The sequence below is a fragment of the Engystomops pustulosus genome, chromosome 3, assembly GCF_040894005.1.
Source record: "Engystomops pustulosus chromosome 3, aEngPut4.maternal, whole genome shotgun sequence".
Classification (NCBI taxonomy): Eukaryota; Metazoa; Chordata; class Amphibia; order Anura; family Leptodactylidae; genus Engystomops; species Engystomops pustulosus.
The window spans coordinates 100,054,749-100,078,782 of record NC_092413.1 but is presented as its reverse complement, the minus strand read 5'-3'; the positions used below and the strand labels follow the sequence as shown (position 1 = coordinate 100,078,782).

At 44.1% G+C, this 24,034-nt stretch overlaps 1 long non-coding RNA gene across 1 annotated transcript in view; it reads right to left on the bottom strand.

Annotated features, from left to right (window-relative positions):
* Window positions 1–22,132: 22,132 nt before the first annotated feature.
* LOC140121686 (uncharacterized) overlaps window positions 22,133–24,034 on the bottom strand; it is a 44,633-nt gene continuing 42,731 nt past the window's right edge. The window contains exon 4 of the long non-coding RNA XR_011854157.1: window positions 22,133–22,655. This is a non-coding gene — a long non-coding RNA (uncharacterized lncRNA). The remainder of the gene's footprint in view (window positions 22,656–24,034) is intronic.

Here is a 24,034-nt window from a genome sequence, read left to right as displayed (position 1 = left end):
TTCAGGCGCGGCCTGTGTGACCCGGAAATATTGCCAGATTGGCGGGCAAACAGTCAATCCGGCACATTGATGATTCACCCAAACCCCGAAAGGAAAGTTTGGGTCCACTCATCTCTACTTCTGGCGTAACACTGCCCCTGCAACCACTAAACTTGACTCATTGCATGTGAAAATGGGAAGAGGAGAGTCCTATTTGCTTAAATTTTGGTGAGATTTCACATAAAAAAAGGAATTCTAGAAAGGACATTTCATACACTATCAGAGGGGACTTGTAGTTTGGTGGGGTAAAAAATTATATTTTTCTGTATAATATTCATGGCTCTTCATAAGGTATAGAGATACTTTAATGTCTGCAGCCGGACAGCAGGAATTTTTTTTTTTTTTTAAATTGGTGACTGTGTGAGCTGAACCACCGACCCCCATAGAGTAGGGACGAGGGACATCCACCCCCACCAGCTTCAGAGACTACTTTCCGCTGTAGCTCTCCCAGCAGCACGAAGGAGGAAAGGGACCTAGTTATGTCTGCTGGTTGGGACAAAGCCAGAGGGTGGGATGCAAGCTTTTCTTACATATGTATATGTAATTCAGAGCTGTATATACCACGAGGCGGGGTGAAGATCCCGCCTCAGGCAGAAGATGAACGAACCCTGAGATGAGCGGCAGAATTGCCTTTCTATTCATGCACCACAAGTACAGACCTGCCGCTGACAAGTCTGTACTTTCTGAGAAATATTAATGGCATCTATGCCATTGATGTGCATAACAGACCATGCGCTGCTCTGTACGCTCGGACCCGAGCAGGCAAATGAACCGGGAGATGAGCAGACTGCAGCGGGTAAGTATTAATTTTATTGTTTTATTACTGGCCGCATCATGGGGTGGGGTGTCTGTAAGGGATTATATGGAGAGCTGTGTATTATTCAATGTGTGGACTACATGTGTAGCGTGGGGATGGTTAGTATACACACTAGGGGGGCTGCATGTAGTCTGTGTGTGGGGTATATAAACTGTGTGGTAGGGCTGAATAAACACTGTGTGTAAGGGCTGTATCCAAACTGTGGGGGAGAGCTGTATCTAAACAGTGTGGGGGCTGTATCTAAATAGTGTGTATGTTGAGGCTGTATCTTAAGTGCGGTTGGGAGGCTGTATCTAAACTGTGGGGGGGGCAGTATCTAAACTGTGTGGGGGGAGGCTGTATCTAAACTGTCTGCGGGGGCTGTATCTAAACTGTGTGTGGGGAGAGTGTATCTTAACTGTGTGGATGCCTGTATGTAGGCTGCGAGGGCCCTGTATGTAGGCTGCAGGGGCGCTGTATATAGGCAGCGGGGGCACTGTATATAGACTTGTGGGGGTGCTGTATATAGATTTGTGGGGGCACTGATCACATGATTTTGAAACTCATTGAGAGAAATGCATCATTAAACACATACGTGTTATTAGGTAATAGGAAAATTTTTTCATTGATAATCATTATTACCGTATATACTTGATTATAAGCCGACTCGAGTATAAGCCGAGACATCTAATTTTACCACCAAAACTGGGAAAAACTATTGACTCGAGTATAAGCCGAGGGTGGGAAATGCATTGGTCACAGCCCCCCCCCTCCAGTATATAGCCAGCAAGCCCCCAGTAGTATATAGTCAGCCTGCCCCCATGTAGTATACAGCCAGCCTGCCCCCATGTAGTATACAGCCGGCTTTCCCCCATGTAGTATACAGCCGGCCTGCCCCCATGTAGTATACAGCCGGCCTGCCCCCATATTGTATACAGCCGGCCTGCCCCCAGTAGTATACAGTAGGAGTAGATAGTCACCAGTAATGTACTAGATGTCACAGACTGACCTACTGTGTGGGCACTTTTTAAACATTTGTCTAAATTGAGTAGCTGCATATAGCAAGGGACAGGGGTAAGCATCCGGGGGGCGCAACATGTAATTTTTTGCCTCAGGAAGCAAAAAGACTATGTTATTTGGATTTGTGAGTGTGGGAATGGATCTAGCAGAGCTGTGTGTGAGTAAGTGAATTGATGTAGCAGAGCTGTGGGGGACATTTATCATTACACTGAAATGCTTACAATTGGAAGCAAGGATCATGTGTTTTTACGTCGAACTTTGAGGCAGATGGGCTACAGCAGCAGAAGACCACACCGGGTGCCATTCCTTTCAGCTAAGAACAGGAAACTGAGGCTAAAATTTGCACAAGCTCATCGAAATTGGACAGTAGAAGATTGGAAAAACATTGACTGGTCTGATGAGTCTCGATTTCTGCTGCGACATTCGGATGGTAGGGTCAGAATTTGGCATCAACAACATGAAAGCATGGATCCATCCTGCCTTGTATCAACGGTTCAGGCTGGTGGTGTCATGGTGTGGGGAATTTTTTCTTGGCACTCTTTGGGCCCCTTGGTACCAATTGAGCATCGTTGCAACGCCACAGCCTACCTGAGTATTGTTGCTGACCATGTCCATCCCTTTATGACCACAATGTACCCAACATCAGATGGCTACTTTCAGCAGGATAATGCGCCATGTCATAAAGCTGGAATCATCTCAGACTAGTTTCTTGAACATGACAATGAGTTCACTGGACTCAAATGGCCTCCACAGTCACCAGATCTCAATCCAATAGAGCATCTTTGGGATGTGGTGGAACGGGAGATTCGCATCATGGATGTGCAGCCGACAAATCTGCGGCAACTGTGTGATGCCATCATGTCAATATGGACCAAAATCTCTGAGGAATGCTTCCAGCACCTTGTTGAATCTATGCCACGAAGAATTGAGGCAGTTCTGAAGGCAAAAGGGGGTCCAACCCGTTACTAGCATGGTGTACCTAACAAAGTGGCCGGTGAGTGTATACAAATTGTTACAGAAGAATTTGGGGTATCCTCAAAAGTAACCTGAGATTGGAGTTACATATTCCATCTGGGCCTAGGATGATAGCCAGACAGGCTAGAAATCTACGCGACAGTCTGTCCAGAAGCCATTTTCAGAGATTGTGCATACCACTGGGACATGGACAGCGGCTGGTGGGCTCATAACCGTGTGGTAATTGTACAGTATGTCCCTTGGTCATGCGTGGGACAAACTTTGTGAATCCAGCAAACTCCAAAAATGTACAACTGCGGTCTTATATCAATTGTCGAACCCGCAATGTCATCTACGGTTTACTTTGCCCGTGTCCGAAACTTTATGTGGGGCAGACAGGTCAGGAGTTACGTAAGAGAATTCAGAAACACATCTCCACTATCAACAATGCGGCACAAGATATCTCCAATGGAAAACAATTATCTACAGTGGCGAAACATTTTTTCCATTCCCACCGGGGAAACCCCACAGGCCTACGGATTGTGGGCCTAGACAGAGTACAACAAAATATATGTCACGCCAGCTCTTTTGCGCTTGGAGGCAAAATGGATTTTCGATCTGGCTTCCTTGGCTCCATATGGGATGAATGAGGATATGTTATTCTCTGGTTTCTATAAGAAGTGAATTTATGTCAGAACATCCATCATCTACAAGCTAGGTATGGTATACTCATATTCCTTTCACACTTTTTTCACACCACCTTTTTCACTCACGGTCATCTTCTGGTGTTCTCTCTTTGACCCTTACTTGGAGTGTTCCACTTTTCAGCACTATGGTTTATTCCTAGGTTCCCTGGGCAGCTTTTCTCCTCACTACGCCCCGATTACCACTTCAGGTCACGGATCCACCGCGGTGCTTGGTAACAGGCACCATCCTTCACTCCTTCATCACACATTCCACCTTTGGCACTACCACAACTTCTCCCCTTCTCTCCCTTGTCCCCCCCCCCTTCTTTTTTCTCCCTCTCTTTTGTTTTTCACTCTGCCTGCTCTATTTGAGCAAGATGTATTCATTTTACACCATACATGGTTATTCACGTCACTTCTTTTGCTTTTTTGCTTCTTTTTCTTTTCTTTCATACGTTATTCAGGTTCTATTGATCATGGGTTTTCCCCTATTTTGCTTCATTCTCATTTTACTTCCTTTTACTCTTAGGTACCCTGTATGGGGCTCTGGGACATTACCCTCTATTCATTCCCATATGATTAGAGATGAGCGAGCACTAAAATGCTCGGGTACTCGTTATTCGAGACGAACTTTTCCCGATGCTCGAGTGCTCGTCTCGAATAACGAGCCCCATTGAAGTCAATGGGAGACTCGAGCATTTTTCAAGGGGACCAAGGCTCTGCACAGGGAAGCTTGGCCAAACACCTGGGAACCTCAGAAAAGGATGGAAACACCACGGAAATGGACAGGAAACAGCAGGGGCAGCATGCATGGATGCCTCTGAGGCTGCTTAATTGCACCATTATGCCAAAATTATGGGCAACAGCATGGCCATGACAGAGTGACCGAATGAGGTTGGATAGCATCTAAAACATGCAATAATTGACCCTGACACTATAGGGCAGCGATGGCGAACCTATGGCACGCGTGCCAGAGAGGGCACGCAGAGCCCTCACTGCTGGCACGCGCCCCATCCTCCTAACCACTGCCAGGTGCGGACAACCACTGTCCACACCTGGTTGTCATGGCTGCTGGCAGTATCGGAGCTGCGCTCCGATACTGCTAACGGCCATGACAGAGCAGGGTGCTGACACTTCCTGCTCTGTCACTCCAATCACAGCAGCGCACAAGACGGTAAGCGTCCCAGCGCTGGCAGCAAAATGATGTCATTACGCTGCCAGCGCTGGGCACCTTACTCTGTGTGCGCTGTAGTGATCAGCCGGAGGAACGCCGAGTCTGAGGTGAGTTTTTTTTTTTTTAACTCAGCGCATCCACGGGGCATAGATCAGGAGGCTGATTTCCTGCCCGCTCCCGCCCCTCCCCTCCACTAAGCAACCGGCCCGAAACTCACTGCGCCGCTACCACAAGCCCCCGTGCCCGAACCCCAGCCCGCTATCGCACCCCTACCCCCCCCCGCCCAAACTCCGCCCACTACTGCAATTTGCCTGCCGAACTCCGGCCGCTCTCACTAAACCCCCCCCCCCCCAACTCCGGTCACTGCCCCGCATCACCCCCTCTCCTGGAACTCATGCCTCATAACCCCATTGCCCCGAACTCCAGATGCTGCATTACCCCCCCCCCCAGCCCTAACTCTGGCCGCCCACCCTCTGCCCATCTACCCTACTGACCCCCCCGGAACAACAGACACCTGAACTTCTGCCCGCCAGCATGGCCGCCACCTTGGACAACCAAAGAGTAAGTAACATGTATTTCTATGTATGTATTTATGTATATGCATATTAGATTATAAATTTATATGTGCATTTGTATATTTATACCTGTGTGAGGGCTTATTTTTTGCGTAACATATTTTACTTCTCATTTATTATTCCATGTCATGTACTGGGAAGCTGTAGATTTTAATACTTTCGCTGTGCGCTCCAAATCATTTGTGTCCTTTATTCTTTGGTTCGGTCCTATCACAGTGATACCAGATTTGTAGGTTTTATTGTGTTTTAATACTTTTTCAATAATTAAAACAGTGTACGAAAAAGAAAATAGTTTCGCCATCTTGTGACGCTAATAACTTTAGTGCACGGAGCTGGGGAGGTGTGGTTTTTTTGCTTTATGAGCCGTTGTTTTCATTGCTACCATTTTGAGGACTGCGTGACCTTTTGATAACTTTTTATTACTCTTTTATGTGATGTAAAATGGTGTAAAAGTGGCGTTTCAGTGTGTATAGGACTGCTGGAATCCGAGCTCAGGCAGTCCTGTGTAAATTGATTCTAAACTAAACCGTCAGTTTTCTGGTTAAATTGCCGTACTGGCACTTTGCCATAAGTAATTAGGTTTTGGGTTGCAGTTTGGGCACTCGGTCTCTAAAAGGTTCGCCATCACTGCTATAGGGGATGGCATGCAGAGGCAGCGGCAGCAGCGGCAGGCTAGAGAGTGTCATGGCGACATACCCTAAATGGACTCAAGTTTCAAACCAATGGGTGGCAGAGAGGAACCAAAGGAGGTGAGCAAGAAGCGCTGAAATGATTTCCTATGTGAACAAAAGGTTGACGGTATATTTAGTCGATAACACAGCATGGTGGCGACATAGTGACCAAGTTTCATAACGTATCTGGTGAAACACCCGAAAAATGAGCCTGACACAGCTCTTTTGATAAGGGGACGACATGTGGAGGCAGCCATGGAGACGACTTCCATGATTAAGAGCGACAGTATGGGGCATTCATATTGCGCTGCTATGATTGCAACTTCAGGTCTCCAGCATGGCAGCGACAGATGGGCCGAGTTCCACTATGTATCTGGTGAAACACCTGAAAATTCTGCCTGACACAGCTCGTTTGATAAGGGGATGATGTGCTGCATATCCTCTCGTGCTCCAGCGTCTGGGGTATAGAGAGTTGAAATGAGACATTGGAGGACACTGTGGAGGATCGTGGAGGCAAAATGGACAGGAAACAGCAGGGGCAGCATGCATGGATGCCTCTGAGGCTGCCTAATCTTGGGATGGAGCTGGCGGTCCACTGCCAGGCGAGATTTCGCCTGTCCAAGCCCCTGTCTCTCGGCTCCTCCCCACCCAAAATGGGCCTGGGGGCCAGAAGCGTTTACTTTGAAAAAATTATAATTTTCAAAGCAGGCCGGGTCGTTTGAATATTTCACCAAGGAATAATGGAATAGCATAGTGGTTCTATTTTTAATTGTTTTTACGGAAATGGTTCCATGATTAAGAGCGACAGTATGGGGCATCCATATTGCGCTGCTATGATTGCAACTTCAGGTCTCCAGCATGGCGGCGACAGATGGGCCGAGTTCCACTATGTATCTGGTGAAACACCTCAAAATTCTGCCTGACACAGCTCGTTTGATAAGGGGACGATGTATGGAGGCAGTGAACTAGTAGTAGATTAAAGGTGCTGCAGTTAAAACTATGTTAGTTGGATCTTGGGATGGAGCTGGCGCTCCGCTGCCAGGTGAGCTTTCGCCTATCCAAGCCCCTGTCTCTCGGCTACTCCCCAAACAGCACTTCTAAGAACCTTTTGTATAAGATCAAGTGTAGTAGCGTTCTTATAAGTTTGGGTTATGGCGGGTGAGGGGAATGTAAACAGATGCGCAAGAAGCGCTGAAATAATATCGGTAAATGATAAAAGTTTGCCAGTATATTTTGTGGATTACACAGCAGGGTGGCGACAAAGTTAACAAGTTTCATGTGGAATCCATGAAAACAACCCAAAATTCTGCCTGACACAGCTCGTTTGATAAGGGGACCATGTATGGAGGCAGTGAACTAGTAGTAGATTAAAGGTGCTGCAGTTAAAACTATGTTAGTTGGATCTTGAGATGGAGCTGGCGCTCTGCTGCCAGGCGAGCTTTCGCTAATCCAAGCCCCTGTCTCTAGGCTACTCCCCAAACAGCACTTCTAAGAACCTTTTGTATAAGATCAAGTGTAGTAGCGTTCTTATAAGTTTGGGATATGGCGGGTGAGGGGAATGTAAACAGATGCGCAAGAAGCGCTGAAATAATATTGGTAAATGAAAAAAGTTTGCCAGTATATTTTGTGGATTACACAGCAGGGTGGCGACAAAGTTAACAAGTTTGATGTGGAATCCATGAAAACAACCCAAAATTCTGCCTGACACAGTTCGTTTGATAAGGAGACCATGTATGGAGGCAGCTATATGGACGACTTTTGGAGGCAGCTACGGCGATGACGTGTGGAGGTAGCAATGGAGACAACGTGTGGAGCCAGCTAAAAAGACGACATGTGGAGGCTGCTATGGAGACAATTTAATTTGGATAGTGCCTGTATGTGGCAGTCCAAAAAAGTTTTCAAACCAGAGGAGCAGGTAGGTGGTCCTCCAGAAAAATTAAATAGATTGAGTGCCTGTATGTGGCACTCCCAAAAATTGCTTAAAACAGAGGACCGGGTAGGTGGCCCTCCAGAAAAATTAAATACATAGAGTACTATAGCTAGAGCCAGTTGGCCCTGGAAAAAAATAGCCAGTTTCCTATGCTTTAGTGTACAAAGAGGAGGAGAAGGAGGACAATGAGGAGGAGGAGTGCATACATTATTCAGGTTGAGCTTCTTTCACTTGGTGGAGAATGAAAATCCGGAGAAATCCAGGCTTTATTCATCTTGATAAGCGTCAGCCTGTCAGCGCTGTCAGTCGACAGGCGTGTACGCTTATCGGTGATGATGCCACCAGCTGCACTGAAAACCCGCTTGGACAACACGCTAGCGGCAGGGCAGGCAAGAAGCTCCAAGGCGTACAGCGCCAGTTCGTGCCACATGTCCAGCTTTGAAACCCAGTAGTTGTAGGGAGCTGTGTGATCATTTAGGACGATGGTATGGTCAGCTACGTACTCCCTCACCATCTTTCTGTAAAGATCAGCCCTACTCTGCCGAGACTGGGGACAGGTGACAGTGTCTTGCTGGGGTGACATAAAACTGGCAAAGGCCTTGTAAAGCGTACCCCTGCCAGTGCTGGAAAAGCTGCCTGCTCGCCTACTCTTCCTCACTACTTGTCCCGCAGAAGTACGGCCTCTGCCGCTAGCGCTGTCAGAAGGGAAATACTGTTTCAGCTTGTGCACCAGGGCCTGCTGGTATTCATGCATTCTCACACTCCTTTCCTCTCCAGGGATGAGAGTGGAAAGATTTTGCTTGTACCGTGGGTCCAGGAGAGTGAATACCCAGTAATCGGTGCTGGAATAAATTCTTTGAACGCGAGGGTCACGGGATAGGCAGCCTAGCATGAAATCTGCCATATGCGCCAGAGTCCCAACGCGCAAGAATTCACTCCCCTCACTGGCCTGACTGCCCATTTCCTCCTCCTCCAACTCCTCCAACTCCTCTTCTTCTGCCCATACACGCTGAACAGTGAAGGACTGAACAATGGTCCCCTCTTCTGTCTCGCCAACATTCTCCTCCTCTTCCTCCTCATCCTCCTCCACCTCCTCCGATATGCGCTGAGAAACAGACCTAAGGGTGCTTTGGCTATCAACAAGGGAATCTTCTTCCCCCGTCTCTTGTGACAAGCGCAAAGCTTCCGACTTCATGCTAACCAGAGAGTTTTTCAACAGGCCAAGCAGCGGGATGGTGAGGCTGATGATGGCGGCATCGCCACTGACCATCTGTGTTGACTCCTCAAAGTTACTCAGCACCTGACAGATATCAGACATCCACGTCCACTCCTCATTGTAGACTTGAGGAAGCTGACTGACCTGACTACCAGTTCTGGTGGAAGTTGACATCTGGCAGTCTACAATCGCTCTGCGCTGCTGGTAAACTCTGGATAACATGGTTAATGTTGAATTCCACCTCGTGGGCACGTCGCACAACAGTCGGTGAGCGGGCAGTTGGAGGCGGCGCTGCGCTGCCCTGAGAGTGGCAGCATCTGTGCTGGACTTCCTGAAATGCGCACAGATGCGGCGCACCTTCGTGAGCAAATCAGACAGATTGGGGTATGTCTTGAGGAAACGCTGAACTATGAGATTTAACACATGGGCCAGGCATGGCACATGTGTCAGTCTGCCGAGTTGCAGAGCCGCCACCAGGTTATGGCCGTTGTCACACACAACCATGCCTGGCTTCAGGTTCAGCGGTGCCAGCCACAGATCAGTCTGCGCCGTGATGCCCTGTAATAGCTCTTGGGCGGTGTGCCTTTTATCGCCTAGGCTCAGCAGTTTGAGCACCGCCTGCTGTCGCTTAGCGACGGCACTGCTGCTGTGCCTAGAGCTACCGACTGATGGCGCCATGCCCACGGATGGTAATTCGGAGGAGGAGGTGGAGGAGGGGTGGGAAGAGGAGGAGGCATAGTAGGCCTTTGAGACCTTAACCGAGGTAGGCCCCGCAATCCTCGGCGTCGGCAGTATATGAGCAGCCCCAGGGTCAGACTCGGTCCCAGCCTCCACCAAGTTAACCCAATGTGCCGTCAGCGATATATAGTGGCCCTGCCCGGCAGCACTCGTCCACGTGTCCGTGGTCAGGTGGACCTTGTCAGAAACGGCGTTGGTCAGGGCACGGATGATGTTCTCTGACACGTGCTTGTGCAGGGCTGGGATGGCACATCGGGAAAAGTAGTGGCGGCTGGGGACCGAATACCGAGGGGCGGCCGCCGCCATGAGGTTGCGAATGGCCTCGGTCTCTACCAGCCTATAGGGCAGCATCTCCAGGCTAAGCAACTTGGAGATGTGGACGTTGAGGGCTTGGGCGTGTGGGTGGGTTGCGCTATACTTCCTTTTGCGCTCCAGCGTCTGGGGTATGGAGAGCTGAACGCTGGTGGATGCTGTGGAGGATCGTGGAGGCGAAGATGGGGTTTTCGCACGGGAGGTGTTTGGGCCGTGGTCCTGGGCAGGGGGCTGACTAGCAGATGACACAGGGGAAGGAGCAGTGGTGTGCCCGGCCGGAGGTGAACGGGCTTGGTGCCATTGAGTGGGGTGTTTAGCATTCATATGCCTGTGCATACTGGTGGTAGTTAAGCTAGTAGTGGTGGAACCCCTGCTGATCCTGGTTTGGCAAAGGTTGCACACCACAGTCTGTCGGTCATCCAGTGTTTCTTTAAAGAACCTCCAGACTTCTGAAAATCTAGCCCTCGCCACGGGAGCTTGACTACGGGCAAAATTTGGCGCTGATGCACCAGCTCTGGCCCTGCCTCTCCGTCTGGCCCCACCACTGCCTCTTCCAACCTGTTCTGCTATAGGACTCCCCTCCGTCTCAGAAGCACTGTGTTCACCTGGCCTATCAACCCAGCTTGGGTCTGTCACCTCATCATCCTCCGATCCCTCAGTCTGCTCCCCCCTCGGACTTCCTGCCCTGACAACAACTTCACCACTGTCTGACAACCGTGTCTCCTCATCGTCCGACACCTCTGTACACACTTCTTCCACTACGTCAATAATGTCATCATCACCCACAGACTGCGACCGGTGGAAAACCTAGGCATCGGAAAATTGCTCAGCAGCAACCGGACAAGTGGTTTGTGACTGTGGGAAGGGTCCAGAAAACAGTTCCTCAGAGTATGCCGCTTCAAATGCCAAATTTTGCTGACTGGGGGGAAGGAGGCTGAGGTGGAGGAGCTGGAGGAGTGCTGATTTCGGTGACATGGGTGCACTGCGTGGAAGACTGACTGGTGGACAAATGGCTAGAAGCATTGTCCGCAATCCACGACATCACCTCTTCGCACTGTTCTGGCCTCAACAGTGCTCTACCATGAGTCCCAGTAACTTGAGACATGATGAACCTAGGGAGTGTAGCTCTGCGGCGTTCCCCTGCTCCCTCAGCAGCAGGTGGTGTCTCACCCCGCCAAGGACCACGGCCTCTGACCCCTGCAGTAGTTGGACACCCACGTCCACGCCCTCGTCCTCTACCCCTAGCCCTCGGGTTAAACATTTTCAAAATTAAAGTGTAAACTTCAAATTTTTTTTTTGTGTTTTTTTTTAAACAAAATGATGCTATCCTATTGCTATGGCTAGTTTCTAACCTACACTGACAGCACACAACTGGATTTTGTGCTGTGCCAGATGACTTTGAGTTATAAGATAATTCAACGTAAAAAATAAATAAATCAGCAGACTGTGCCTAATTCAAATCAAACCCCTAATAAATTGTCCCACTTCGGTGTTTGAGGTGTATATGTGTGTCACTAAGAGCTAAACACAACGGTCGCAAGTCTCCCAGCAAATTCCTCACAATATGGTACTAGCTGCACTAGTAATGCCAGCAAGCCCAGCCACAAGCAAACAAAAAAAAGGAAAATATAACGCTATTGTAGGCCTAAGTAAGCCGTTGGGGTTCTCCTATGGCTATTTTCTAGCCTACACTCAAAGCACACTGCTTTGCCAAATAACTTTAAGTTCTAAAAAGAAATAAACGTAAAAAATAAATCAGCAGACTCGGCGTAATTCAAATCAAACCCCTAATAAATTGTCCCACTTCGGTGTTTGAGGTGTATATGTGTGTCACTAAGAGCTAAACACAACGGTCGCAAGTCTCCCAGCAAATTCCTCACAATATGGTACTAGCTGCACTAGTAATGCCAGCAAGCCCAGCCACAAGCAAACAAAAAAAAGGAAAATATAACGCTATTGTAGGCCTAAGTAAGCCGTTGGGGTTCTCCTATGGCTATTTTCTAGCCTACACTCAAAGCACACTGCTTTGCCAAATAACTTTAAGTTCTAAAAAGAAATAAACGTAAAAAATAAATCAGCAGACTCGGCGTAATTCAAATCAAACCCCTAATAAATTGTCCCACTTCGGTGTTTGAGGTGGATATGTGTGTCACTAAGAGCTAAACACAACGGTCGCAAGTCTCCCAGCAAATTCCTCACAATATGGTACTAGCTGCACTAGTAATGCCAGCAAGCCCAGCCACAAGCAAACAAAAAAAAGGAAAATATAACGCTATTGTAGGCCTAAGTAAGCCGTTGGGGTTCTCCTATGGCTATTTTCTAGCCTACACTCAAAGCACACTGCTTTGCCAAATAACTTTAAGTTCTAAAAAGAAATAAACGTAAAAAAAAAATAAATCAGCAGACTCGGCGTAATTCAAATCAAACCCCTAATAAATTGTCCCACTTCGGTGTTTGAGGTGGATATGTGTGTCACTAAGAGCTAAACACAAGTCTCCCTGCAAATTACTCACAATATGGTACTAGCTGCACTACTAATGCCAGCAAGCCCAGCAACAAGCAAACCAAAAAAAAGGAAAATATAACGCTATTGTAGGCCTAAATAAGCCGTTGGGGTTCTCCTATTGCTATTTTCTAGCCTACACTAAAAGCACACTGCTTTGGCAGATTAATGTGAGTTCTAAAAAGAAATACCGTATATACTCGAGTATAAGTCGACCCGAGTATAAGCCGAGACCCCTAATTTCAACACAAAAAACTGGGAAAACCTATTGACTCGAGTATAAGCCGAGGGTGGGAAATGCATTGGTTACAGCCTCCCAGTATATAGTCTGCCAGCCCCTGTAGCATACAGCCTGCCCAACCCCTGTAGTAGAAAAAAAAATAACACTGTACTCATCTTTCCGACGTCCCCCATAGGTCCTCTTCTGTCTCAGACTGTCTCCGGGGTGACGTCAGAAAGGTAAGTTTTGTCTTTATTTTTTTAGTTGACTCGAGTATAAGCCGAATTAGAGTTTTTGAGCACAAATTTTGTGCTGAAAAACTAGGCTTATACTCGAGTATATAAGGTAAACGTAAAAAAAAAAAAATCAGCAGACTCGGCGTAATTCAAATCAAACCCCTAATAAATTGTCCCACTTCGGTGTTTGAGGTGGATATGTGTGTCACTAAGAGCTAAACACAACGGTAGCAAGTCCCCCTGCAAATTCCTCACAATATGGTACTAGCTGCACTACTAATGCCAGCAAGCCCAGCCACAAGCAAACCAAAAAAAAAGGAAAATATAACGCTATTGTATTGTATTGAGGTGGATATGTGTGTCACTAAGAGCTAAACACAAGTCTCCTTGCAAATTCCTCACAATATGGTACTAGCTGCACTACTAATGCCAGCAAGCCCAGCCACAAGCAAACCAAAAAAAAAGGAAAATATAACGCTATTGTATTGTATTGAGGTGGATATGTGTGTCACTAAGAGCTAAACACAAGTCTCCCTGCAAATTACTCACAATATGGTACTAGCTGCACTACTAATAGCAGCAAGCCCAGCCACAAGCAAACCAAAAAAAAGGAAAATAAAACGTTATTGTAGCCCTAAGAAGGACTGTTGGGTTCTTGTAAAATCACTCCTGCCTAACACTATTCTAATAGAACACCCTACCGCTTTCCCTGACCAGCAGCAGCTCTCTCCCTAGCGGCATCCAGACACAGAATGATCCGAGCAGCGCAGGCAGGGGCTAGTCTATTCCAGGGTCACCTGATCTGGCCAGCCAACCAGGGTACCACGTCATGCTGGGTGGAGTGCATAGTCTCCTGGCTTGTGATTGGCTCTGTTTCTGGCCGCCAAAAAGCAAAACGGCGGGAGATGCCATTTTCTCGAGCGGGCGAAGTATTCGTCCGAGCAACGAGCAGTTTTGAGTAAGCTAATGCTCGAACGAGCATCAAGCTCGGACGAGTATGTTCACTCATCTCTACATATGATTCAATATTGAGGTCCACATACTAATTTTTGCAATCATTATGTTCTACTGCCATTTGTCCTGTTAATCCGGTCCTCCTGGGCACACACAATAAGAAGAAACCTACCAGATTTATTATCTCTAATGGGATTAGGTGTCTGTTTACATATTATTATTCTTTATTCTATTATTTTCTGTGCTGCTCTGTATGTGTGGTTGGTGTGTCTGTGCATGGGCCCATGCGTGCATGTGTTGGGTGTGAGTGTGTATGCGTATTTTATTGCAGTACATATATATTGTCTATATGTTTACATGGAATCATACATATATATAATAATTTTTGTGCTGGGTGGGTTCAAAATCAACAAATTTTCTATCCATTTTTTATCTTTCTTTAGCCATGCTGCTGCACTGCCACTTTATTCATGCACTTTATTACATAGTCTCTAATATATATATATTTTCTTACCCTTACGTATTTCATCCCTTTGAATACGATTTTCACTATAGCTGCAGACGTTTTTTAGCTGCCCGAACTTTATTCACATTCCACATATTTTTACGAGTCAAGGAGAATTATCAAGTTCTCTTTATACTTATTTTATTTTATTCCTAGGCACTCACATTGTCCAAATCGGCAGCTTGGCAGGATTATAGGAGACAGTATCTCCTTCTACTTCTGTGCCCGGCCGCACAATACATGTGCGCATGCGTGGTCACTGATACCCACGTCACCGGATGTGACGTAACTAGGTCACGTGAAATACACGTGTCAGGACTACTATATCCATCATTGCCCTGGTGGCGTTTCATGGAGTTGGTACACACTCAGTTCTTTTTGCTCAGACCCCTACACTGTGTAGTTTATTTATTCTTGTTGCAGCTAGAGTACACTGTGTGGTATTGACTTTACTATTGTTCCTATGGTGTGTTCTGGGGGGCCCTGCAGCAGGTTGTTTGTCATTATCATATGACAGTGATGGCTAACCTTTTAGTGACCGAGTGCCCAAACTGCAACCCAAAACCTGAGGTGCCAACCAAAAATGAAAGCAGTAACTTTTTGCTCTCTGTTTAACAACTTTCAATCATACTGGCCTCCTGAGGACATCAATACACTAGAAAGATGGAAAATTTTCATCATTTTAGCTTCTTTCCAGTGTCCCTCTGTATACAGAGAATCGTGGGGCCAGCAGGAGGTCCTCGAAAGATAATTCGGTCCTGTCTATTTCTACCTCTTCTCCCTCTCTCTCAGTGCCAAGTAGCGAAGTAAGTATCAAAGTATGAGTGAAAGCGGCATCTTTTAAGTTGCTTGGAACTGCAGGAAGATTCTTTGAGTCCGGACTGGTGTGCTGGGGCAATGGCCCGGGTGCCCACAGAAAGGGCTCTGAGTGCCGCCTCTGGCACCCGTGCCATAGGTTCGCCACCACTGTCATATGACATTACCTGCTATGTCTGGTCACAAAGGCAGTTGATCTGCATTTTTGTGTTTTAATTGTTTTTATATTTTTGTCCATTTGAGTTTCCTGTTTTGCATAAACTTTAATAAAATATTGTTGACAATTATGGCTACTTGACACATGTCTTTCTTGCTTCTCAAAGATGCACTGCTCATCTATTGCCCACTGAGGATCCCACTGAGGCATAGTTTTCTTTTTACCACTTTGGAAAACTTGTTTCTTCCCCAGAAATCCTGATGGAGCATGCATGGGCGTCAGATTATACAGACCTATTAAAAGAGGGAAGCTTAGTATTGAAGAGGTTGTCCACTTTAAGGACATTCCAGCAAATAATTGATATTGTTTGTGTAATGAAAATGTATGCAATATACTTTCTGTATAAATTCTTCATGGTTTTCTAGATTTATGCTTGCTGTCTTCTTGCTTTCATGCAACAGGAAGCATCATCATTTACTTACTGAAGATAAAGGAGTATTCAAAGGAAGACAGGATTCTTAAATATATGCAGAATAACAAAATAACAAATACTCTACTCTGTTATTAACAAAAATACGGTATTTCACATAATTCCAACCTGTCTCTATCAGTCCTGGTGTGTACAACTTCAGTTGCCCCAGGATCCGACTGTAAATCAGAAGTCTTGGGTTGGGCAGGATACATTATCCTACTGTCTGAATTAAGCTCCTCTCTGCCTTGAGCCCTCACCCTACCAAGCCATTCCAAGGCGAGCTCACACTTACACAGACTTCTTGTCGGCAAGCAGCGTGAGGAGAGTAAAGCTACAGGCTACAGAAAGATAAGGTCTTTATCCAGGGGAGGGGAAGGGAGGCACAGAAGAGCTAACAGCGTATTTTATGGCTGTGATAGCAGTGCCGAGAATGTCATGTCTTATATGCATTTCATGGTTCTCATCATCTCTCATCTCTGATCTGACTTATTTCTCTTTCTATGTGTCATACAAGAGAATGTTCAGAAGCTAAATGAAAGTGTAGATTAACATGTACACTGATAATGTAACCAGATTGTCTCCACACCTCATAGTGATACAAAGATCATAAAGTGTCTGCTTAGAAAGTCCCCCCTGTGAAATTTCACTCTGAGCAGCCTAGGGAGTGACTGGAGCTAAAACAGCAATAAAACTGAGTAAAATTGTAAAGTAAGGGGTTAAAAATGATTTTTATTGAGTAAGCGTCAATCACTAGGGGATTGAAGTTTCAAAAATATCTTCTAGCAAGTTATCAGGAATATTATCAGGAATATTAGAAGCCACCTCAGAGCTCAGTGACCTGAATAAATCTATTAAGCCTGTGACCTTGTGCTTTTTTTATATGTTCCTTTGTTTCTTGGTGACCTCTTGTGTTCTTAGAATTTGCAGCAGAGGCAGCATTATTAATATGTTATATATCACCCCTTATGCTGTTGTACTGTGTTTCTGTGAAAAAGTAAAATCAGAAAATCATCCAGAAAATAAGTCCTGATATCTCATTATCAGGCTGAAATTGCATTCCCCAGTAACACAGCAGAAGATAACCTGTGAAGTTAATCCATGAAACCAAGTTAGCCATTTTTCCAATATGAAGTTTTATGAATGACCTTATTATAAATTACATTATTTTCTCCAAATCCATGTTCTCCCGCAAGAAGAATGCTAGCTTTAAGACTTATTTAAAGGACATCTATTTGACTGATGGTAGATTACATGCTCGCTTCTTCATGCACTAATTGGAACTATTTTTAGTGCAGAAAGAAAGGGCATATTTGCTCCCAAAATGTTTTTTTTTTTTAAATGTAAATGACCCGGACGTCAGACTGAGTGCCTCTGGACGTCGGCGCATTGTAATTCAGGCACACCTCCTCGGTGTAATCCTACCTCCTGCATCCTGCCATGGAGCTAGGAGCAGGCCGGTGACGTCAGAGGGACAGAACGTGGAGAGAGCGGGGCATGTGCACTCTCCTAGCTTCTAGGCCTGAGCTCCTCTGCCTCATTTACATATTTTTTAAAAGTACTTTTGCAAAAAGCACTAAAACAGTTCCAATTAATGCATATAGAAATAAGCATTTGTTGCTGGACATCCACCATCAGTGAAACTGTGTTTGTCATACATCCTGGCTACTAACAGCCAGCCTAAAAACAATATTTCCGGTTCTCAAGCTCCCAAAACTTCAATATTTGGGCATCTACAGTGATCTCTTCCACCTATAGCCCTCAAAGGTTTTTTTACTTCCTTCTTGCAAATGTTACTAGGGCAACCAATTTATCACTGTTTGTGGGTGTTTAACACCATGTATCATTGGATTTATCTCAGAAACTCACTCTACTTCTCTACTCCCCTACCCCATTCTATGCTGCTGCAATTATTTTTCTATTGCTACGATTATTTTGAGGTTGTTTAAAAAAAATCCCAGACACTGCTGAGCCCTCTCCATAGGCGGTAAGTCTTTGCCGCATATTGCATATTATCCCGCTGATCGCTGCCGACAAAGCTGCTGGCAGCTACAAAAAGATGGCGGCTCATGGGCTGCCATCTTGCTGAAGATCATCGCACCCCGTGACGTCAACGGGGAGCGGCAATCTGTTGCTATGACAGCTGTAGTACGGCAGTATATGGTAGGATCGATCAGACAAGCTACGGTTAAAGTACCCTAGGGGGTCTGAAAAATAGTAAAAAAATAAATTAAAATAGCTTTAAAAAATTGTAATAAAAAAAACTAAAAATTCTAATCGGGTGATTTGAATTTTTAGGGTTTTTTATCATCATTTTTCCCTAGAAGTCATATAAATAACCAGTAAAAATCATAAACACATTAGGTATCCCCACGTCTGAAAATGCCCAATATATCAAAATATAATAACTTTTTTTTGCGGTGTTTAACCCTGAAACAGAAAATAGCGTCCAAATTCGAAAATGGCACTTTTTTTCAATGATAGCATTGAAAACGTCAACAAAAGTTGCAAAAATGACACCACCCACAGCTTTGTACACCAAAGTATGAAATAAAGTTATTAGCTCCAGAAGATGGCAAAATTTTAAAAAAAATGTTTGTACAGGATGTTTTAATTGTTGTAAATGTATGAAAAAATTATAAAATCAATACAAGTTTGTTCGATGATCTCAACAACCCAAAGAATAAAGTAGACATGTCATTTGGGACGCACAGTGAAATCCATAAAATCCAAGCCCACAAGAAAACGTTGCAAATGCATTTTTTCACCATTTTCACTGCATTTGTCATTTTTTTCCTGCTTCCCAGTACACGGCATGGAATATTAAATACCATCACTATGAAGTGCAATTTGTTATGCAGAAAACAAGAGTCAGGTCATTAAGGGGTTAAACTTTTTTACTGTCCAACTAATGTACTTACATGTGTGGTACTATGAACGCTTAAAGGGGTATTTCCATTTCAGCAAATTCATGTTATTGTTTGTATTATAAAAAAGTATACAATTTTCCAATATACTTTCTGCATCAATTCATCATGGTTTCCTAGATCTCTGTTTCCTGTCATGTATAAAAAGCTTCTATGTTTACTTCCAGTGGACAGAAATCTGACCATGGTCACACAGGTGCACAGCTCGTTATATCATAGAGAATAATCAGAGCTGTGTGTTATAACGAGCCGCGCACCTGTGTGACCATGTCTGTCCACTGGAAGCAAACATAGAAGCTTTCTATAGCAGAACAGCAAGCAGAGATCTAGAAAACCGTGAGGAATTGATACAGAAAGTATATTGGAACATTGCATTTTTATATTCAATACGGTTTATTTAGTTGAAAAGTGTTAGCATACATTTCAAGAAAAAACAATGTAAAACATTTTTGGTACAAATGACAGTATGCATCATAACAGCAATGGGACACGCAGGTCCCAATAATGACAAATGTGGATCGGGAGCCTCCGCACGCCGCAAACAGACTGCAGCAGGGTGGTAACACACCGAATCTACACAGAAAAAACTGACTCTAGAGACCGGATATGACAAGTGATGAATAAGAGTAAAAGTGGAACTATAGAGTCAGGAGTAATACATATTACTTATGTTAATAACGTTTAATGCAGGACCGGCTACACGGTCCTTATAAAACAGATAATAAAGGAAAGGGAACCAAGAGTGAAGGGAAGGGAGTTTAAGTGGGGGGGGGGGGAAACTGGGGGGACCAAGAGGGGATCAAGGGTAGGGAAGACAACATGATGGAATAGGGACACAATACAACTGTCACTCGCCGACATCTCAGGCGAATAATGCTACATACTCTGCTGTGCCTTTAAACAAGAACCACGGTTGCCAGATTCTAGTGAATTTCTCCATGGTTTGATTTACCTCTGCCGAAAGCTCCTCCATGCGACAAATATTGGAGAACTCATGAATCCACTCGAGGAAGGGAGGAGGGGTGGGGTATCTCCAATGACGGGGAATGACCATTCGGGCAGCTGTGAGGAAAAACCTCAATAGGCCCTTCTTCTGTGACCCTATTGTACCCGGGAGGATGGACAGAAGGCTGATCTGAGCTCGGGTCTCTACTGAGCAGCCTGTGACCTTTTTGTAGGTAGCAAACACTCTGTCCCAGAAAGGTTTGAGAGCGGCGCAATCCCACCAAACATGCAACATTGTTCCTCTGGAGTTATGACACCGCCAACATCTGTCAGACACTGTGGGGTAAAATTCGTGTAGGACTGTTGGAACCCGGTAGCATCTTGTCAAAATTTTGTAATTTTTCTCCTGTGCAGAGCATGCAGAAGATAATTTGTGAGTAAAGATAAATATTTTCTCTTTTTCTCATGGCCCAAACTCGACACCCAGCTCCTGCTCCCATCTTTCCACAAATGCCGGGTCTCCCGGGGAACATTGCATTTTTATAATACAAACAATAACATTAATTTGCTGAAATGGGACAACCCCTTTAAATGATGGACCACAGTAGATGAAGCGATTATTTAATTTTATTAGTTAAATTATATCTTTCAGTTTTTCTCTGACATTCAGCCTATTAGACCCAGCTTCAGGCAGGGTATGTACAGTTAATTTTTTTCCTCATGGTGGAAAACCCCATTTAAGTGTCACAGCTTTTCTAAAAACAAAATGTTATTGTTTGTATTATAAAAAAGTATACAATTTTCCAATATACTTTCTGCATCAATTCATTAGACTATTAGACCCTAGAAAAAAAATTGATACAATACCACATTTAAATAATTGCATTATGTGTTGCCATGGGAAAAATGCTTCCCCTGGCAGAAGAATATTTATGTGGTTGTATAGGCCTAACCTAATTTAAACTGTTGCCATATGTTTCTCATTGCATTATTTTAGCGGTACTTTTTTAAAGAGAGAATATAGATATTTAAAACTCAGGAACACACAGGACTCATACATTGTCAATGAACAAAATTATACATCAACGGTTTGCCTCTGACTTTGGAAAAAATACAATAGGCTCCATTAGAACTCTATATGTACTTATGTGTTAAAGTAAAAAACTTGCATATACCACATCAAGATACCAATACAGATTTGATAGAACATATAAAAAGTTATAGGTATCACACAATAAAACCCTAAGCAAAGGAAAACATTATGACAGAAGCAGACACTTTATAATTCTTCTGTGCTGTGTGCTGATAATGTGCTTAGATTATCAGGGTACAGGTTCTTCTACACTTTCATTTACCTTCTGAACATTGTACTAGTGTCTGACACATAGAAAGAGAGATGAGACAGATCAGAGATGATGAGATCCATGAGATGAATTTAAAACACAATACAGAACTGCCATACCTCCTTCCCCATCTATACATACCTTATCTGTCTGTAGCTTGTAGAGTAAGTCTCTGCACACTGCTGCTTGCCGGCAGGAAGGGTCTGTGTCTGAGCTCGTCAGGAGGAGGGGGGGGGGGCAGGATGCAGAGCTCACTCTGCAGTGTGCAGACAGGAGAAGTTATTCATGAGAAGAATCCCCTGCCCTGCCCAACCATAGTCACAAGCTTCACAGTCAAATGCCAGGGCAACAAAAATTGTAAATACCATGAATGATAGGTTGGAATTATATCTGTGAAATGCTGTATTTTTGTTAATAACAATGAATGTGTTATTTTGTTTTCCTGAGTATATTTAAGAATCTTGTCTTCATGGGAATACATCTTTAAAGGGATGCTCCAGGTTCATTGGCTTCTTTTTGTACAATCCTAGCTGGTATTGGTGGTCACATGAACGCTTAATTTTGACCGCTTAGGCCATTAATTGGTGCAGCTTTTGCTTGACCACTTGAACTTCTGTCCCAGTTATAAGAGTACTCAACCGAGGAATGTCTTGCTTGCCTCCGTAACAAGTCATATGTATGTTTTTTTTTTTTATAAAGCAATGAATAAAAGAATATTGTTTTAAACTAACAATGGGACCCTCTCGTAGATGGACTTTATCTAATCAAACTCTCACTTGTACATGCCTGAAGCCAGGGTTGTCTGGGCTCCAGTACCCATAGGAGCTACTTAGCTACAGTAATAATATTTTTGTATGATTTTATTTGTTTATAAATTTTTATATGCATTCTCGTGCACATTTTTGAAAACTTTTTTATTTTAATTTTTTGCAATTATTTTCAGGTCCCCTAGGGTTATGATCATTTGTAAATATACTGAAATACAACTGTATAGTATAGTCCAAATATTATTGGATTTTACAAGTGGGTGTCAGATCGGCCCGGGACTGTGAGCTACTGGAGTGAAGTATGTATGAACATTTTACATATTTGGTATATAGCATAGTATTTTTATGTTGATTGGTCATGAATTGGTTAAAGAAACTAGAAGAAACTCAGGAAATCTAGGGTAGATGTGAAAAGGTGGTGTGTGAGTGATAGTCACTAATAGTACTGTTGAAGAGGAATGAGGCAGTCTAGAAAAGTGCCAGGTCAATGATGTTCATGGGAAAATAAAGTTTGTAGCTGGTGGGAAACGTCAAGAGTAGTCAGTTCAAGATGGAAGATAGCAGAGTAGTATGGCCTTTGTAAAGAGTAGTCTTCCTTCTCTTCCATGCAGAGGGTTTTGTTCCAACTTTGTTAAACAAATCTTGGTCTTTTGCCTCAGTTGTTTTGTTCAATCGGTGTGCCCAGGTTGCTTGTCGGTTCATCTACGTGTAATCAGAGTTGTAGAGAGAATGATTCTAAAATATTTTGGATTATGAGACCTTATTGATGAAACCTCAAACATGGAGATGTGACATGTCTGTTCAGGAACAGTTGTGCATGTGTTATCACTATTTACAGCATCTGAATAAAAAGTATCCACCACCCCTGTTCCCAAAAGGTGGGACACACATCTTTACTAACTTTCGTAGAACTCTTTTAATCCATAAAACTGAATACTGCATGTCCAGCTTCATAAAGTCTGGTATTGTCATTTCGTTTTTCTACATTAAAATCAACTGTAGCTGTCAAATGCAACTAAGTTGAAGGGGAATCTACTTTTGTTTCCATTAGTATCTTTTTGGAAAGATGGAATAAGAGAAGAATGTGGATATAATCTCCATACCGTTTGTGTGTGTGCATCGTGTGAGTAAATTTCATAAAATGATATGACGGCATCCTTCCAACATCTTTAGGGTTAGTACAATGCTGGCTTTGAAAACTTTGATCTAAGTGAAATGCTTTTTGTCTGGAGGCTATCTTCTTGTTAAGAGAAAAGCCACAACGAAATTCCAAGCATTCTGCCTCGGCCTGTTTGTACATTTGTAATCCATTTTCATCATTAATATAACCACATGCATGGACTACCCTCACCCACCATGACATTTAGAAGCATGCCGCACCAATCATTTCACACATTTTATAAAGTGGCATTGAAAAGAGATGAGAGGGGCCTCCACAGATATACAGAATTACATTCACAATCCGTGATCGAAAATACTCTTGTATGTTATAATACTTTTTTATTTTGGTATGAGGGGTGAACTCAAGACAGCAGGTAGGAACATTTAGTATAACATTTTGAGGGCAATATATTCATGTTAGTGTTAGTGAAACAATAAAAAAAAAAATGTTTTTTGAAGGCTATAGTTTTAATGTTTCCATACTTTTCGAGACGCTACATATCCTAAAGATGCAAACTGCAAATATAACACAAAACTCAAGTTATTTGATAACATTTGATGCATATAATGATGCAGATGTAGGGTACATAGGGTCCCCATGATAAATCATGATATATATTGCCCCCAGTAATAAATAAATAAGAACTTATCGTGTTCCTTCCCTTCATCGCTTCCATCCTCAATGCCCTAAGCTGAAAGACAGGGCAAAGGGAACATTGGTTGCAGCCTTTTCTGTTGGCTTGAGTACTATTACTTCCATTGCCCCCCCTCATGTGACTAGGCCCCTGGTAGCAATACTGCCAGTACTGTTCTGACAGCAGCCCTGCCCTGCACACCTTGCAGAAAAAACTGTCTTTTTATGTAGCAGAAGAGGGTTGAAGCAGCTACCTAATAAAGTCATTGTAAAGAGTATGTATGCT